Source organism: Struthio camelus, chromosome 17 (genome assembly GCF_040807025.1).
Source record: "Struthio camelus isolate bStrCam1 chromosome 17, bStrCam1.hap1, whole genome shotgun sequence".
NCBI classification, from domain to species: Eukaryota; Metazoa; Chordata; class Aves; order Struthioniformes; family Struthionidae; genus Struthio; species Struthio camelus.
In genome coordinates, this window is record NC_090958.1 from 3,484,899 (window position 1) to 3,501,433 (window position 16,535).

The window sequence follows — 16,535 nt, forward strand, 5'->3', positions numbered from 1 at the left end:
TGTTGGTGTAGGCTCAGTTTACTGCCGTCAGCCTCTCCACTAGACCGAGCTCTCAGCCCCCTCTCAGCTCTGCAGGAGCTTTCTGAGGCCTCGCACATTCACCACTGTCTTCTTGTGGGCATGCCACCTTGTTCAGCAGCTAGCTGAGCTGCGCAACTCTCCAGGAGTTGGAGCAGACATCTTGTTGGGCATGACTGGTCTCTTTTCAGGAGACTGCACTTGACCCGTGCAGGCCCATTTTCTCGTTGTAGCTTTGACATTGTCAGGGCGCAGCAAGGGCCAGCTGCTCCCTCAGAGGCTGGGAGCTGGCAGCCAAACGCCAGCTGGCAAGGCAGGGACATCGCCAGCCAGGGCCCCATCCCCCAGTAGCCACACAAGGTGAGCGAGGCACGCCCACGGATGGTAGGCGGGCTCAAGCAAGAGTCCAGACGGTCAGGCGCCTTCGTGGTGATGAGACAGCTCCGAGGTCAAGCCGGGAAACCAATGCACGGGCCAAGGTCAGGCTGAGGTCTGATGAGGGTCACTAGGGTGAGAGAGAGCCCGGTGAGGCACATGCCGCCTGTGGATGATGCCCGAGGGCAGCTGAGGAGGTTACCTAAGAAGCCTGGGAGATGTGGAGAGCAGAGGAGGATGCAGACAAGGAGCGGAAGCGGTGTTTGGGGCAGGCTGAGGAGACAGGTGCAGGCATTAGGAGTGGGAAAGAAGAGGAGGTGGGAGGAGAGGCCTAAAGTGGACGGGCAGGAGAGGGCAAGGAGGCAGTGGCCGTGGTGAAGCTTCAGGGTGGTGGCAACTTGGAGAGAAGGGAAAAAAGTACCTTTTTAGGGCCACATCTAGCACCATGTGTTTGAGGAGGTGAGGGCCCCTTCTCCCGCCACGGCTGAGCCCTGCCGTAGGAGAGCTCCAGCTCCAGCCACCCTCACGGCTGGCGCAGCGCCACCCTCGGCCAGGAGACAGTGCTGCCTGAACGTGCCTTGGACACAGGCTGCTGAGACACAGCCGGCCGAGGTAGGGTTGTGGAAAAGGCCAAGCCTCCGAGCTGGCCAAGGAGCAGGACAAGCCCCGGGGGCAGGAGGGTGCAGGCAGCTCCTGACAGCGCAGCTGCAGGAGCAAGCTCTCAGGCCCCAGCCAGGACATGCATGACACAAACAGCACACCTAGGAGAGGATCACAGCACTTCACTTTTATTGCGTGCAGGCAGGCACAGCTGACAAGTGGCAGCTCCTCATGGCTCCTCCAGCCTGGAGCCTTTCCAAACACACGGTGTTTGTTTGGCACAAGCCCCAACACCCCGACGATATGGCAGGAACGGAAGTCCCTGAGCTCCTGCTACCCACTTGCCCCAGGGCAGAGAGCCAGAGAGCTGCAGGGCACAGCTGGTGTCCTGGTCCTGCAAGAGCAGGCGGTCACTGACCTACGGACCTGAAAGGGCCCAGGGGAGCCTTGGCAACGGGCCGCGCTCAGTGCTGCAGAGGAAGGCGAAAAACCCCCAGGGACTGCTGCCAATCTGTCCTGGGGGAAAATTCCTTCCTGACCCCAAACCTGGCGATCGGCTGTTCCCTGCGCGTGTGAGCAAGGCCTGCCACCTGGCCAGCCCTGGGAGGGTTCTCACGCCCACCGGGGGACACCAGCGCTGCCCGACCCCTTTGCTCTCTCCACCTGCAGCCAGCCACCTTTGGGGCTTCAGCCAATGGCAAAAAAAATCCCACAGCCCCGATCGAGCTGCGGGGCAGGGGCGGGGGAAAATCTTTCCTGGGCCCTGCAGGAGGCCACTGGCTGCTCCAAAGCGTTACTTGAGAGGTACGGCACTGATGATGACCACCTGCAACATCTTCACATCCCATCTCCTGCCTTTCCCGGGTGCTGCATCGGGCGCTGAAGGAGATATGCACGGGGAGCTGTGGAACGGTCTCCAGCTGCCGAGAATGGATGTCCGTCCTCTTTGCAGGCCATCCAGTTAACTTTTTCCACCGATCTCCAGCTGAAAAGGCCTGGTGCCCTGGGGGAACCTCGAGGTGTGTGGGGGGGTGTGTGTGGACGGGGTGCCTTCTCACCCTGCCAAGGGCGTTGGGGCAGTCTCTGAAGGACCACAGTTACTTCCAGCTTTGAATCGGAGCCTGCTTGGGGCAGGAATTGGATCAGATGCCCTCCAGAGAACTCTTGCAACATAAATTCTTCCACCGCCTGATGGCTGCCCAGTGGCTGAATCAGTTGTGAGATGTGGCCCTCCGCCTTCGCCTCAGGAAATGCCTGGGCACAGTCTCCGCTCGCAGAGGAATGGCTGCGGAGAGTGGTGGGCGGGCGGCGGGGGTGATGTCACTTTCATTTCCCCCAGTAGGCACGCCCAGGCCAGCGGGGCCCAGCAGCACAGCACGAGTGCAGGAACACACCCTTCAAGCCTGCTTGCCTTGGCCTCTTTGGGTCAGCTCAGCTGACGGGGCTTAGCAGAGGCCTGGGCTTGCAAGAGGCTGACCTCCCTCTGCTTTCCTGAGAGCGCAAACGCTGCCATTGCTGTCACGTGCTATTGCTGTCTGTGTGTTTGGAGGAGGGCCAGGCGGAAGAGGAACAGGATCCGCGGTCTTTCTGAGGCTCGGGCAAGCCGGAGGCCCAATGTTAGAGCAGGTGCTGGGCACTGCAGCAGGACTGTCTCCCTCCAAGTACGTGGTACCCACCAAAAGCCCTTCCTGGCACAGGCCCTTGTCTCATCAGGCTGGAAACTCCGCAGGGAACCTCTTCTGTGCCCATGCTGCTGCAACCTTGCACCCATACAGCCTGGCCTGAGGCGTCCAGCACAGGCGAGCAGAACTGGTAGCCCTGAGAGTCCCTTGTGCTCGGGGGGACGTTTGTGACGTGATGGGGAAGGTCCGCCAGCTTCCCAGCTACAGCAGCTCTGTGAAGCTTTGCCAGGGAGCTCTGACCTCCGATCTCCATCAGCCCCTCTGCAGCCCTCCTCCGAGGGAGGCAAGGACAATACCCTCACACCACGCTGATCAACAGCCATTTCCTGAGGCTCTTTCAAAGACCCATCTCCGCTGCCAGAGGTCAAACTCTGCCAGAGGGCCACTTGGCTCAGCATGCCGGGGAACGTGCTGCGCGTGGGGCAGTGGCCGCAGGCCGGGTCGTGCCGCCACGCCTCGAGCATCACGAGCCGCTCTTGCTAGTTTTACTCAAAGCAAAGAGCACTGCCTCACAACACGCAGCATGGCCCCCATTGCTGACTCCTGCCACCAGATGTAGTCCTGCGAGGAGAGAGCAGGTTCCTGTGCACTGGCATCTGCGTTCCCGGGATGGCAACACTGGCCAGGAAACGGCCATTCAGAAATGGTGAGACGGCGGCTCTCTTGTGGGAGCCTGTGGAAGGGCTGCGGTTCCCTCTCCACGAGAGCAGTGCAGTGGAGCTTTCCCTGGGGAGCTGGAAGCACAGGCTCCCCCTGCGTGACACTCAGCAGGCAAGCACTCTGGAAGGACACCATTTGGAGAGGCCCGCGGGCACAGCAAACGCCTTCCAAAGAGGCCCGAGGAAGACCTTCAAGACGGGAGCGCAAGGCCCTCCGGAACACGGCTTTGCAAAGCCGCTCTTCAGGGGAAGCGGCTTGTGTTTCGGCCACATGCAAACAAAGAGGGCTACAGCTGCACCAAGTGGTGCGCCCAAATTCGAGAGCCACACAGCTTGTCAGGGGCTCAGCGTTTTGCTGCCGCTGAATTACAAACAGCTCCACTGGACACGCCCAACGGAGCAAAGTCCTCGCTCGCTGAGGTGCCGCGGCCAGGGTGGCACATGAGCCCGGCAGGCTGCTTCAGGTTGCCCAAGTCTTGGCAAGCGTTTCTGCCTTTCTTAAGACAGGCGGTCTGATTTCCTGGCTGCTCTCCCTCCTGTTACCTGGAGCAAGGGAGTGCTCCACAGTAACATCCCGCACAGCTCCTCCACAGAGCCAACCGGTCATACGAGAGCCCTCAACAGTGCACTGCCTCCAAGCTCTGCGCGAGCGCCAGAACACGGCACCATGCACCTCAACACCAGCATGTGCCCACTGACCTCGCCTGCACATTCCACTGCCACAGCTCCCAAGATGGAGCAGCCCCAAGGCAATTTCTGCCATGCCCGCTTGAGCGCCTGACAGCCACCAGATGCCTGAGGTCGCGGAAAGCTTTTAGAGGGCGGCGGCAAACACCTAGCAGCACACCCTGAGCCAGCGCAAACAAGGCAGAACACAGCCAGCCTGTGAGCTGCAGAAAGGCAGCAGGGTTTTCTGCACCCCAAAAGCACACAACAGCTTTGGCTTTGGCTCAGCGCTGCTGAAGCTCACGCAGCCTCCTCTGAAAGCTGCTGACGCAACACCGATGGCCAACCCAAAGGGAGAAGCAAGAAGGGCAGGAAGGGCAGAGCAAGGGGCAGGCCGAGGTTGGCTCCACTGCACGGGAAAGTGGGAGGGCCACCACCAGGGAAGCCAGTTCCCGGCAGTGTGCTCCCAATGGGGAGCGCAGGCCAGTGTGGCCAGATGACAGACAAGCGCTTTGGGGCTGTCATGTCTCCCTCGTGGCGTGAGGAGGCGGCAGAGCGGTGCACCTCTCTTGGCTAGGCCCTTTGTCTTGGTGTCCTTGGCAAAGAGGCATCCGAGGGGACGTCCCACCATGCCTGTCTTCTCCATCGTGGTTTCCTTCAGGCCTCCAGGCTAAGAGGTTCTTCCTGCACTGTGGCAAAGCTGTCTTCCCGCTCCGGAGGAAAGCTTCCAGGCTTCCCTCAAAGGGGTTTCATTCTGACCCCGCCCACCGAGTCCTGCTGCATGTGCCAGAGGAGATTTCTCTTGGCCTTGCTCATTGCACCTTCGCCTTCCATGACACACACACAGCCCGCCTCCCGGCTGGTGGAGCAGCTCCCACATACGCCACTCAGCCCTCTCAAATTCCCCTGGCTCCTCAAAGACTTCCTCTAAGATTGCCAAGGGATCTTCCTCCAGAGTCTCCTGCAGAGCACCACAAAGAGAGAGTTCAGCTGTCCTGCGGGGACAGCTGAAGAGCCCGAGAGCTGCGCCCCAAAGCTCCTCGAGGCTCCGCACTTTGAAGAGCCCGAGGTCGAGATGCTTCTTTACCTGGCGGCCCCCATCAGCCTGCTCAGGACCAAGCAGCTGCTCCAGCATCGTGGGCTCCTCCACCCCCAGGGCACCGATGGGCCCATGCTCTAGCCCCCGCCGGGGCTGCCTCCGCCAAGAGCAAGTGGCAGGTCAGCACCGCAGCCCCTCGCCTGCTCGGGCCGCGCACCCACAAGCGAGCTCCTCGCTCAAGCAGATGCGATCAAGCGCCTGACTGCTGCCATTAAGAGGCCCCTCGGCCCAGAGGAGGTGGGAGGCGCAAAGGCGGGAGGTGGCACTTGTGCTGAGAGGAGGGGTTCCTGGCGCGGGTGCGGGGTGGGAGGGAAGCTGCCGTTGGAAGTGGCAGGAGCTCTAGAGGGGGGCCGGAGGTGGTCAGGGGTGGCGGGAGGAGTGGGCTGGACGTGGGGATTTGTGCTGGGGAAGCGGGAGTGGGGACGCGAGGCAGCGTTAGGCAGCGTTAGAGAGCGAGCGGCAGGCGCAGGCACTTGGCGAGGGCGCGAGGCCGGGCGGTAAGTGGTCTGCGCAGCAAAGTAGGGCAGGTAAGGTGCAAAGCAAGGCCAGGAAGTAAGGTCGGAGGGAGGCCCGGAAGAGGTCTGCGTACCAAAGGGAGGTGCAGCTGCTGAGCGCTTCCATCATTGGGAGTGCTGAGGTGCAGGCACTGGTGCCCGCGGGTGTCCTGCGATACCCCGCTCGGTACGGGTCGATGCCCCTGCTGCCCTCGCGGGGGTGTGTGCCCAAGGAGGGCCTGCAGAGAGCCTCAGGCCTTGGCTGCAGCCAGCTCTGGGCCAGCTGCGAAGCTTGGCAGGCGGCCCGGGAGGGTCCGCCTCTTCTCCTGGCCCGGGGCATTGTGACTGCGTTGCCGGGGGATGACAGCACTATGACATCGGGGTCCCGGGGCCACGCCGCAGCCTCCCCTGCCAGCTGCCTGCTGGCCCAGCGTCGGCGCGCGGCAGAAGGCCCCTGGGGTGCCAGCCCTCCTGCCGGCCCTAGCCGGACTTTTGCAGGCACAGCACAGCAGCAGGTCCAGGAAAGAAGGCCTGTCTCCTCTAAGCACTATCCTCTTCACGAGAAGCACCACCTCTTGAAGGTTACACAGCGGCTACTGTGCCTGTCAACACTAATCCCAGGGCCTGAGGTGGCTGCCGCCAGGCCTTCCAGCCGTTGGCGTATGCAGTTTGCATCGCAGGTGCCTAGGAGTTCCCAAAAGGTCGGGATCTAAACCCCATCTCTTTAATCGGCTCGTGAAGCAAGCCATTTCCGACTGACACCCCTGGGTTCAAGTTTGTTGAAGACAGTCCACTCCTGTAGCTAGGGGACAGCCAGATGTGTGTGTACGCTTAGCTGCCTGTGGGGGGGGGGGTAGAACTCAAAGTCAGCCCTCACATTAAACTCTTAGGCGTCAATGCAGGCGACCAGAGATTGAGAAGCTGTTGTCCCAACCAACCTGGCGAACCACAGGTGAGGAGGAGCTTCCCCTGGCTCATCGATAAAGCCTTTGTGAACAACGTTCTGGTGGCTTTTTCCCCCCCCTCCTTGACAGCGTTGCGCAAAGGAAATGGCAGTGAGCAAGGCTCTGGAAGTGCAAAAGCCTGCGCGCTCTCTGGACTTGGACTGCGCAGGAAAGTTCCGATTTCCCAAGCGTCTTGAGCAGTGCTGGCAATTGTTGGTGTAGGCTCAGTTTACTGCCGTCAGCCTCTCCACTAGACCGAGCTCTCAGCCCCCTCTCAGCTCTGCAGGAGCTTTCTGAGGCCTCGCACATTCACCACTGTCTTCTTGTGGGCATGCCACCTTGTTCAGCAGCTAGCTGAGCTGCGCAACTCTCCAGGAGTTGGAGCAGACATCTTGTTGGGCATGACTGGTCTCTTTTCAGGAGACTGCACTTGACCCGTGCAGGCCCATTTTCTCGTTGTAGCTTTGACATTGTCAGGGCGCAGCAAGGGCCAGCTGCTCCCTCAGAGGCTGGGAGCTGGCAGCCAAACGCCAGCTGGCAAGGCAGGGACATCGCCAGCCAGGGCCCCATCCCCCAGTAGCCACACAAGGTGAGCGAGGCACGCCCACGGATGGTAGGCGGGCTCAAGCAAGAGTCCAGACGGTCAGGCGCCTTCGTGGTGATGAGACAGCTCCGAGGTCAAGCCGGGAAACCAATGCACGGGCCAAGGTCAGGCTGAGGTCTGATGAGGGTCACTAGGGTGAGAGAGAGCCCGGTGAGGCACATGCCGCCTGTGGATGATGCCCGAGGGCAGCTGAGGAGGTTACCTAAGAAGCCTGGGAGATGTGGAGAGCAGAGGAGGATGCAGACAAGGAGCGGAAGCGGTGTTTGGGGCAGGCTGAGGAGACAGGTGCAGGCATTAGGAGTGGGAAAGAAGAGGAGGTGGGAGGAGAGGCCTAAAGTGGACGGGCAGGAGAGGGCAAGGAGGCAGTGGCCGTGGTGAAGCTTCAGGGTGGTGGCAACTTGGAGAGAAGGGAAAAAAGTACCTTTTTAGGGCCACATCTAGCACCATGTGTTTGAGGAGGTGAGGGCCCCTTCTCCCGCCACAGCTGAGCCCTGCCGTAGGAGAGCTCCAGCTCCAGCCACCCTCACGGCTGGCGCAGCGCCACCCTCGGCCAGGAGACAGTGCTGCCTGAACGTGCCTTGGACACAGGCTGCTGAGACACAGCCGGCCGAGGTAGGGTTGCGGAAAAGGCCAAGCCTCCGAGCTGGCCAAGGAGCAGGACAAGCCCCGGGGGCAGGAGGGTGCAGGCAGCTCCTGACAGCGCAGCTGCAGGAGCAAGCTCTCAGGCCCCAGCCAGGACACGCATGACACAAACAGCACACCTAGGAGAGGATCACAGCACTTCACTTTTATTGCGTGCAGGCAGGCACAGCTGACAAGTGGCAGCTCCTCATGGCTCCTCCAGCCTGGAGCCTTTCCAAACACACGGTGTTTGTTTGGCACAAGCCCCAACACCCCGACGATATGGCAGGAACGGAAGTCCCTGAGCTCCTGCTACCCACTTGCCCCAGGGCAGAGAGCCAGAGAGCTGCAGGGCACAGCTGGTGTCCTGGTCCTGCAAGAGCAGGCGGTCACTGACCTACGGACCTGAAAGGGCCCAGGGGAGCCTTGGCAACGGGCCGCGCTCAGTGCTGCAGAGGAAGGCGAAAAACCCCCAGGGACTGCTGCCAATCTGTCCTGGGGGAAAATTCCTTCCTGACCCCAAACCTGGCGATCGGCTGTTCCCTGCGCATGTGAGCAAGGCCTGCCACCTGGCCAGCCCTGGGAGGGTTCTCACGCCCACCGGGGGACACCAGCGCTGCCCGACCCCTTTGCTCTCTCCACCTGCAGCCAGCCACCTTTGGGGCTTCAGCCAATGGCAAAAAAAATCCCACAGCCCCGATCGAGCTGCGGGGCAGGGGCGGGGGAAAATCTTTCCTGGGCCCTGCAGGAGGCCACTGGCTGCTCCAAAGCGTTACTTGAGAGGTACGGCACTGATGATGACCACCTGCAACATCTTCACATCCCATCTCCTGCCTTTCCCGGGTGCTGCATCGGGCGCTGAAGGAGATATGCACGGGGAGCTGTGGAACGGTCTCCAGCTGCCGAGAATGGATGTCCGTCCTCTTTGCAGGCCATCCAGTTAACTTTTTCCACCGATCTCCAGCTGAAAAGGCCTGGTGCCCTGGGGGAACCTCGAGGTGTGTGGGGGGGTGTGTGTGGACGGGGTGCCTTCTCACCCTGCCAAGGGCGTTGGGGCAGTCTCTGAAGGACCACAGTTACTTCCAGCTTTGAATCGGAGCCTGCTTGGGGCAGGAATTGGATCAGATGCCCTCCAGAGAACTCTTGCAACATAAATTCTTCCACCGCCTGATGGCTGCCCAGTGGCTGAATCAGTTGTGAGATGTGGCCCTCCGCCTTCGCCTCAGGAAATGCCTGGGCACAGTCTCCGCTCGCAGAGGAATGGCTGCGGAGAGTGGTGGGCGGGCGGCGGGGGTGATGTCACTTTCATTTCCCCCAGTAGGCACGCCCAGGCCAGCGGGGCCCAGCAGCACAGCACGAGTGCAGGAACACACCCTTCAAGCCTGCTTGCCTTGGCCTCTTTGGGTCAGCTCAGCTGACGGGGCTTAGCAGAGGCCTGGGCTTGCAAGAGGCTGACCTCCCTCTGCTTTCCTGAGAGCGCAAACGCTGCCATTGCTGTCACGTGCTATTGCTGTCTGTGTGTTTGGAGGAGGGCCAGGCGGAAGAGGAACAGGATCCGCGGTCTTTCTGAGGCTCGGGCAAGCCGGAGGCCCAATGTTAGAGCAGGTGCTGGGCACTGCAGCAGGACTGTCTCCCTCCAAGTATGTGGTACCCACCAAAAGCCCTTCCTGGCACAGGCCCTTGTCTCATCAGGCTGGAAGCCCTTGCCCTGAAGAAAGAATGCTATCATCGGGCCAAACTCCGCAGGGAACCTCTTCTGTGCCCATGCTGCTGCAACCTTGCACCCATACAGCCTGGCCTGAGGCGTCCAGCACAGGCGAGCAGAACTGGTAGCCCTGAGAGTCCCTTGTGCTCGGGGGGACGTTTGTGACGTGATGGGGAAGGTCCGCCAGCTTCCCAGCTACAGCAGCTCTGTGAAGCTTTGCCAGGGAGCTCTGACCTCCGATCTCCATCAGCCCCTCTGCAGCCCTCCTCCGAGGGAGGCAAGGACAATACCCTCACACCACGCTGATCAACAGCCATTTCCTGAGGCTCTTTCAAAGACCCATCTCCGCTGCCAGAGGTCAAACTCTGCCAGAGGGCCACTTGGCTCAGCATGCCGGGGAACGTGCTGCGCGTGGGGCAGTGGCCGCAGGCCGGGTCGTGCCGCCACGCCTCGAGCATCACGAGCCGCTCTTGCTAGTTTTACTCAAAGCAAAGAGCACTGCCTCACAACACGCAGCATGGCCCCCATTGCTGACTCCTGCCACCAGATGTAGTCCTGCGAGGAGAGAGCAGGTTCCTGTGCACTGGCATCTGCGTTCCCGGGATGGCAACACTGGCCAGGAAACGGCCATTCAGAAATGGTGAGACGGCGGCTCTCTTGTGGGAGCCTGTGGAAGGGCTGCGGTTCCCTCTCCACGAGAGCAGTGCAGTGGAGCTTTCCCTGGGGAGCTGGAAGCACAGGCTCCCCCTGCGTGACACTCAGCAGGCAAGCACTCTGGAAGGACACCATTTGGAGAGGCCCGCGGGCACAGCAAACGCCTTCCAAAGAGGCCCGAGGAAGACCTTCAAGACGGGAGCGCAAGGCCCTCCGGAACACGGCTTTGCAAAGCCGCTCTTCAGGGGAAGCGGCTTGTGTTTCGGCCACATGCAAACAAAGAGGGCTACAGCTGCACCAAGTGGTGCGCCCAAATTCGAGAGCCACACAGCTTGTCAGGGGCTCAGCGTTTTGCTGCCGCTGAATTACAAACAGCTCCACTGGACACGCCCAACGGAGCAAAGTCCTCGCTCGCTGAGGTGCCGCGGCCAGGGTGGCACATGAGCCCGGCAGGCTGCTTCAGGTTGACCAAGTCTTGGCAAGCGTTTCTGCCTTTCTTAAGACAGGCGGTCTGATTTCCTGGCTGCTCTCCCTCCTGTTACCTGGAGCAAGGGAGTGCTCCACAGTAACATCCCGCACAGCTCCTCCACAGAGCCAACCGGTCATACGAGAGCCCTCAACAGTGCACTGCCTCCAAGCTCTGCGCGAGCGCCAGAACACGGCACCATGCACCTCAACACCAGCATGTGCCCACTGACCTCGCCTGCACATTCCACTGCCACAGCTCCCAAGATGGAGCAGCCCCAAGGCAATTTCTGCCATGCCCGCTTGAGCGCCTGACAGCCACCAGATGCCTGAGGTCGCGGAAAGCTTTTAGAGGGCGGCGGCAAACACCTAGCAGCACACCCTGAGCCAGCGCAAACAAGGCAGAACAGAGCCAGCCTGTGAGCTGCAGAAAGGCAGCAGGGTTTTCTGCACCCCAAAAGCACACAACAGCTTTGGCTTTGGCTCAGCGCTGCTGAAGCTCACGCAGCCTCCTCTGAAAGCTGCTGACGCAACACCGATGGCCAACCCAAAGGGAGAAGCAAGAAGGGCAGGAAGGGCAGAGCAAGGGGCAGGCCGAGGTTGGCTCCACTGCACGGGAAAGTGGGAGGGCCACCACCAGGGAAGCCAGTTCCCGGCAGTGTGCTCCCAATGGGGAGCGCAGGCCAGTGTGGCCAGATGACAGACAAGCGCTTTGGGGCTGTCATGTCTCCCTCGTGGCGTGAGGAGGCGGCAGAGCGGTGCACCTCTCTTGGCTAGGCCCTTTGTCTTGGTGTCCTTGGCAAAGAGGCATCCGAGGGGACGTCCCACCATGCCTGTCTTCTCCATCGTGGTTTCCTTCAGGCCTCCAGGCTAAGAGGTTCTTCCTGCACTGTGGCAAAGCTGTCTTCCCGCTCCGGAGGAAAGCTTCCAGGCTTCCCTCAAAGGGGTTTCATTCTGACCCCGCCCACCGAGTCCTGCTGCATGTGCCAGAGGAGATTTCTCTTGGCCTTGCTCATTGCACCTTCGCCTTCCATGACACACACACAGCCCGCCTCCCGGCTGGTGGAGCAGCTCCCACATACGCCACTCAGCCCTCTCAAATTCCCCTGGCTCCTCAAAGACTTCCTCTAAGATTGCCAAGGGATCTTCCTCCAGAGTCTCCTGCAGAGCACCACAAAGAGAGAGTTCAGCTGTCCTGCGGGGACAGCTGAAGAGCCCGAGAGCTGCGCCCCAAAGCTCCTCGAGGCTCCGCACTTTGAAGAGCCCGAGGTCGAGATGCTTCTTTACCTGGCGGCCCCCATCAGCCTGCTCAGGACCAAGCAGCTGCTCCAGCATCGTGGGCTCCTCCACCCCCAGGGCACCGATGGGCCCATGCTCTAGCCCCCGCCGGGGCTGCCTCCGCCAAGAGCAAGTGGCAGGTCAGCACCGCAGCCCCTCGCCTGCTCGGGCCGCGCACCCACAAGCGAGCTCCTCGCTCAAGCAGATGCGATCAAGCGCCTGACTGCTGCCATTAAGAGGCCCCTCGGCCCAGAGGAGGTGGGAGGCGCAAAGGCGGGAGGTGGCACTTGTGCTGAGAGGAGGGGTTCCTGGCGCGGGTGCGGGGTGGGAGGGAAGCTGCCGTTGGAAGTGGCAGGAGCTCTAGAGGGGGGCCGGAGGTGGTCAGGGGTGGCGGGAGGAGTGGGCTGGACGTGGGGATTTGTGCTGGGGAAGCGGGAGTGGGGACGCGAGGCAGCGTTAGGCAGCGTTAGAGAGCGAGCGGCAGGCGCAGGCACTTGGCGAGGGCGCGAGGCCGGGCGGTAAGTGGTCTGCGCAGCAAAGTAGGGCAGGTAAGGTGCAAAGCAAGGCCAGGAAGTAAGGTCGGAGGGAGGCCCGGAAGAGGTCTGCGTACCAAAGGGAGGTGCAGCTGCTGAGCGCTTCCATCATTGGGAGTGCTGAGGTGCAGGCACTGGTGCCCGCGGGTGTCCTGCGATACCCCGCTCGGTACGGGTCGATGCCCCTGCTGCCCTCGCGGGGGTGTGTGCCCAAGGAGGGCCTGCAGAGAGCCTCAGGCCTTGGCTGCAGCCAGCTCTGGGCCAGCTGCGAAGCTTGGCAGGCGGCCCGGGAGGGTCCGCCTCTTCTCCTGGCCCGGGGCATTGTGACTGCGTTGCCGGGGGATGACAGCACTATGACATCGGGGTCCCGGGGCCACGCCGCAGCCTCCCCTGCCAGCTGCCTGCTGGCCCAGCGTCGGCGCGCGGCAGAAGGCCCCTGGGGTGCCAGCCCTCCTGCCGGCCCTAGCCGGACTTTTGCAGGCACAGCACAGCAGCAGGTCCAGGAAAGAAGGCCTGTCTCCTCTAAGCACTATCCTCTTCACGAGAAGCACCACCTCTTGAAGGTTACACAGCGGCTACTGTGCCTGTCAACACTAATCCCAGGGCCTGAGGTGGCTGCCGCCAGGCCTTCCAGCCGTTGGCGTATGCAGTTTGCATCGCAGGTGCCTAGGAGTTCCCAAAAGGTCGGGATCTAAACCCCATCTCTTTAATCGGCTCGTGAAGCAAGCCATTTCCGACTGACCCCCCTGGGTTCAAGTTTGTTGAAGACAGTCCACTCCTGTAGCTAGGGGACAGCCAGATGTGTGTGTACGCTTAGCTGCCTGTGGGGGGGGGGTAGAACTCAAAGTCAGCCCTCACATTAAACTCTTAGGCGTCAATGCAGGCGACCAGAGATTGAGAAGCTGTTGTCCCAACCAACCTGGCGAACCACAGGTGAGGAGGAGCTTCCCCTGGCTCATCGATAAAGCCTTTGTGAACAACGTTCTGGTGGCTTTTTCCCCCCCCTCCTTGATAGCGTTGCGCAAAGGAAATGGCAGTGAGCAAGGCTCTGGAAGTGCAAAAGCCTGCGCGCTCTCTGGACTTGGACTGCGCAGGAAAGTTCCGATTTCCCAAGCGTCTTGAGCAGTGCTGGCAATTGTTGGTGTAGGCTCAGTTTACTGCCGTCAGCCTCTCCACTAGACCGAGCTCTCAGCCCCCTCTCAGCTCTGCAGGAGCTTTCTGAGGCCTCGCACATTCACCACTGTCTTCTTGTGGGCATGCCACCTTGTTCAGCAGCTAGCTGAGCTGCGCAACTCTCCAGGAGTTGGAGCAGACATCTTGTTGGGCATGACTGGTCTCTTTTCAGGAGACTGCACTTGACCCGTGCAGGCCCATTTTCTCGTTGTAGCTTTGACATTGTCAGGGCGCAGCAAGGGCCAGCTGCTCCCTCAGAGGCTGGGAGCTGGCAGCCAAACGCCAGCTGGCAAGGCAGGGACATCGCCAGCCAGGGCCCCATCCCCCAGTAGCCACACAAGGTGAGCGAGGCACGCCCACGGATGGTAGGCGGGCTCAAGCAAGAGTCCAGACGGTCAGGCGCCTTCGTGGTGATGAGACAGCTCCGAGGTCAAGCCGGGAAACCAATGCACGGGCCAAGGTCAGGCTGAGGTCTGATGAGGGTCACTAGGGTGAGAGAGAGCCCGGTGAGGCACATGCCGCCTGTGGATGATGCCCGAGGGCAGCTGAGGAGGTTACCTAAGAAGCCTGGGAGATGTGGAGAGCAGAGGAGGATGCAGACAAGGAGCGGAAGCGGTGTTTGGGGCAGGCTGAGGAGACAGGTGCAGGCATTAGGAGTGGGAAAGAAGAGGAGGTGGGAGGAGAGGCCTAAAGTGGACGGGCAGGAGAGGGCAAGGAGGCAGTGGCCGTGGTGAAGCTTCAGGGTGGTGGCAACTTGGAGAGAAGGGAAAAAAGTACCTTTTTAGGGCCACATCTAGCACCATGTGTTTGAGGAGGTGAGGGCCCCTTCTCCCGCCACAGCTGAGCCCTGCCGTAGGAGAGCTCCAGCTCCAGCCACCCTCACGGCTGGCGCAGCGCCACCCTCGGCCAGGAGACAGTGCTGCCTGAACGTGCCTTGGACACAGGCTGCTGAGACACAGCCGGCCGAGGTAGGGTTGCGGAAAAGGCCAAGCCTCCGAGCTGGCCAAGGAGCAGGACAAGCCCCGGGGGCAGGAGGGTGCAGGCAGCTCCTGACAGCGCAGCTGCAGGAGCAAGCTCTCAGGCCCCAGCCAGGACACGCATGACACAAACAGCACACCTAGGAGAGGATCACAGCACTTCACTTTTATTGCGTGCTGGCAGGCACAGCTGACAAGTGGCAGCTCCTCATGGCTCCTCCAGCCTGGAGCCTTTCCAAACACACGGTGTTTGTTTGGCACAAGCCCCAACACCCCGACGATATGGCAGGAACGGAAGTCCCTGAGCTCCTGCTACCCACTTGCCCCAGGGCAGAGAGCCAGAGAGCTGCAGGGCACAGCTGGTGTCCTGGTCCTGCAAGAGCAGGCGGTCACTGACCTACGGACCTGAAAGGGCCCAGGGGAGCCTTGGCAACGGGCCGCGCTCAGTGCTGCAGAGGAAGGCGAAAAACCCCCAGGGACTGCTGCCAATCTGTCCTGGGGGAAAATTCCTTCCTGACCCCAAACCTGGCGATCGGCTGTTCCCTGCGCATGTGAGCAAGGCCTGCCACCTGGCCAGCCCTGGGAGGGTTCTCACGCCCACCGGGGGACACCAGCGCTGCCCGACCCCTTTGCTCTCTCCACCTGCAGCCAGCCACCTTTGGGGCTTCAGCCAATGGCAAAAAAAATCCCACAGCCCCGATCGAGCTGCGGGGCAGGGGCGGGGGAAAATCTTTCCTGGGCCCTGCAGGAGGCCACTGGCTGCTCCAAAGCGTTACTTGAGAGGTACGGCACTGATGATGACCACCTGCAACATCTTCACATCCCATCTCCTGCCTTTCCCGGGTGCTGCATCGGGCGCTGAAGGAGATATGCACGGGGAGCTGTGGAACGGTCTCCAGCTGCCGAGAATGGAGGTCCGTCCTCTTTGCAGGCCATCCAGTTAACTTTTTCCACCGATCTCCAGCTGAAAAGGCCTGGTGCCCTGGGGGAACCTCGAGGTGTGTGGGGGGGTGTGTGTGGACGGGGTGCCTTCTCACCCTGCCAAGGGCGTTGGGGCAGTCTCTGAAGGACCACAGTTACTTCCAGCTTTGAATCGGAGCCTGCTTGGGGCAGGAATTGGATCAGATGCCCTCCAGAGAACTCTTGCAACATAAATTCTTCCACCGCCTGATGGCTGCCCAGTGGCTGAATCAGTTGTGAGATGTGGCCCTCCGCCTTCGCCTCAGGAAATGCCTGGGCACAGTCTCCGCTCGCAGAGGAATGGCTGCGGAGAGTGGTGGGCGGGCGGCGGGGGTGATGTCACTTTCATTTCCCCCAGTAGGCACGCCCAGGCCAGCGGGGCCCAGCAGCACAGCACGAGTGCAGGAACACACCCTTCAAGCCTGCTTGCCTTGGCCTCTTTGGGTCAGCTCAGCTGACGGGGCTTAGCAGAGGCCTGGGCTTGCAAGAGGCTGACCTCCCTCTGCTTTCCTGAGAGCGCAAACGCTGCCATTGCTGTCACGTGCTATTGCTGTCTGTGTGTTTGGAGGAGGGCCAGGCGGAAGAGGAACAGGATCCGCGGTCTTTCTGAGGCTCGGGCAAGCCGGAGGCCCAATGTTAGAGCAGGTGCTGGGCACTGCAGCAGGACTGTCTCCCTCCAAGTATGTGGTACCCACCAAAAGCCCTTCCTGGCACAGGCCCTTGTCTCATCAGGCTGGAAGCCCTTGCCCTGAAGAAAGAATGCTATCATCGGGCCAAACTCCGCAGGGAACCTCTTCTGTGCCCATGCTGCTGCAACCTTGCACCCATACAGCCTGGCCTGAGGCGTCCAGCACAGGCGAGCAGAACTGGTAGCCCTGAGAGTCCCTTGTGCTCGGGGGGACGTTTGTGACGTGATGGGGAAGGTCCGCCAGCTTCCCAGCTACAGCAGCTCTGTGAAGCTTTGCCAGGGAGCTCTGACCTCCGATCTCCATCAGCCCCTCTGCAGCCCTCCTCCGAGGGAGGCAAGG